A 2,900-nucleotide genomic window follows, 5' to 3' on the forward strand; every position below is an offset into this window, starting at 1 on the left:
TAAACCTCTTTTAAACGTATTGAACATGCATATTAACCTCTTGGAAAATATATGCACGATCAGAATGGGATGTAGCGGATGAGTAGTTAAATCTGCTTCTTCTATGTGTTATGTTTTTTATGTTAGGTTTATTCATTTCTTGGATGGAGCTCTTTTTTATATTTTCAAGTTTTTTTTGTCAAAATAAAATAAATAAAAAAGTCTCTGGTTTTAAAGATAAAAACAACTCAAAAAAATCTAAAAGGGATTCATGGATTTGACCTTTTTATCTGTTAGACAATAGCAAAAAAACCAAAGGGATGTTGTATGAAGACAAATTATACGGTTTAAAGGGTACCCACTCACATGTCCATTTAACCCAATGCCTATCAAGTTTTTTATTTTTATTTTTTATCTTTATATCTATAATATCTATATTTTGATATTCATAATAAGTCAAACTACTTTTTTAGAGGTGGTTCAAACTCAAGTCCAGATATATCTCCAACAATAAGATCTTACTATCATGTGAAACTTCGTACATCGATAGTTACATAGGACCCTCTCACAACCTTGAAACAACCGACAACTCGGGTCAACAAATGAACCTGTATTATTTCATTATTTCATTATAATAAAACAATAGCTCAGATATGTTTTTCATGAGAATTGAGCTTAAAAACTCTTTTGATAATATGATGAGTTTAATCAGTGATTCATTTACCAAATAGTGATTGGCTTAATGATATTGAAAAACTCAAAAACCCTTAACAAAGAGATTGTGGTTTTAAGTATTAGTCTATCTTAAAAAGTTTAATAGAAAATTGAAGAATGAAGTTTATTCATGAATAATAAATTACTCTCTCCTTCCCATATTAATTGTCCAGACAAAAATACAACCGTTTAAAAAAATGTTATAAAATTATTGTACTTTCTATTTACATTCCAGTTTTACTCTTACCTTTTCTTTCTCCGTTAATCCTATCGTCATAAAAGTACTGTACTTTCCACTTTTTATTCTTTTTTATTTATTAAAGTGAACTATTAATTGGGACATCTCAAAATGAAATGGGAGATGATATCTCCAACATTCATTTTACTTGTTCCACCACAATTTAAAGCTTTTTTCCTTAAATATCCCTCAATAAATTATAACAAAAAGTTTTAAACAATTTGTGTAAGCTTTTCATTAAGGGTAGTTTAGTCAATTATGGTGGAACAAGTAAAATGGGTGGTGGAAATATCATCTCCCAAATGGAAAACTGGACTATTAATATGGGACGGAGGGAGTACCATTTATCCATATTCCAAACAATATAAATCTCACGGCCGTTGTTCACCCACGTTTCATTTTATTTTATTCGGTGAAAAAATGATAATATTAAGAGACGGATTCAGGGATCAAGTTACAAATCGATACAACATGAAATAGAAAATAGTCTAGTTAACAAAATAGCAAATATAAATACAAAACTAAGACCATTTGTATCGGTAACGAGAAACGCTGTCACTTGCTGAGGTAGAGGAGAAGAAATGCCAGATACCGGCGTCGTGGTGCGTCACTTGCTGGCGTTTCACCGACGTCAGTTCGAAAGAGACCGGAAGAGAAACGGTTGTTTCTTGTTTTTTTATTATATTTTAAAAATATTATTTTTATCCCCTTTCAATACTTAACTCAATTATATTTTAACACATCATCACACTACTCCTAACCAACACCAAAAACTAGCATCACCACTACTCCACCCAAAAAAGAAACATATCATAGTCATCAAAAAAGTGAAGAAAGCAAAAAACACGAGCAAGAAACACCACCCACCGTTACAAAATGGTCTAACAAGCTAGATGAAACTCAAACTCAACCTAGCAGATCCGGTATCGAGAAATTAAGGGACTAGAACGAGTTTGAAAAAAAGCCTTTATGCCCTAACGAATAATATAAACTACTGAAATAAATGCTCTTTTCGGCCTTGTTATAATGCTTGTGGACTTTGATTTTTTTCCTGCGATCTTGATTGTTGTTTTTGGTCATATTGTGCTTTGTTTTCGCTATTTTAATTAGTTAATCTAGTTCTCTGCTTCTCAAATATTCAATTTTGTATGTATACGTAAAAAAAATTGGGTCCCATTAAATCCTGCACCCTAAACGGTCAATCATTCCCCCCCCCCCCCTCCTGGCCTCCCCTGCAACCTAAACGTGATTCATAAAGCGAACGTGAACTTGAAACTTGAACGTAAACATAAAGTAAAACATAAACGTAAAATGTAAACGAAAGACGATAAAGTAAACTTTAAACGGTAGTGTGATAAGTAAAACGTAAACGTAATTCATAAACGTAAATTAAACATAAATGTGAACGCAAAGTAAACCGTAAAATGACGTAAAATGTAAAACCTGAAAAGTGAATATAAACCATAAAATTTGAATGTAAAGTAAAATGTCAACGTAAATGTAGCAGTAAAAAGTTAAATGTGTAACATAAACATGAAAAGTAACACGAAATGTAATCGTGAAACATAATTTTAAAATACAAATGTACATTGTAAACTATAAACGTATAACACAAAATGTAAATGTAAACATAAACGATAAACATAAATTATAAACTATAAACATAAACAAAAATGATAAATACTCCGTATAACGTAAAATGTAAACATAAAACATAAACGTAAAATGTAAACTTATAACTTAAATGATGAGAAACATAAAATATTCCTCACTAATACAAATATAACTTTTAATTTTAATGAACATTAATTATTTAGGAATCTGTTACTCATAAGATTCTAATATTAATAACTTCTTTAGATTTCTGTAACAAAATACTCGGTATTGAATTTCCTGGAGTTTTGAAATGTCGATCCTTAAAATTCGAGGAACAAAACGCGACCTTAATGGAGTTAGTCCGTAATTAATT

This window comes from Rutidosis leptorrhynchoides, chromosome 7, assembly GCF_046630445.1.
Source record: "Rutidosis leptorrhynchoides isolate AG116_Rl617_1_P2 chromosome 7, CSIRO_AGI_Rlap_v1, whole genome shotgun sequence".
Lineage (NCBI taxonomy): Eukaryota > Viridiplantae > Streptophyta > Magnoliopsida > Asterales > Asteraceae > Rutidosis > Rutidosis leptorrhynchoides.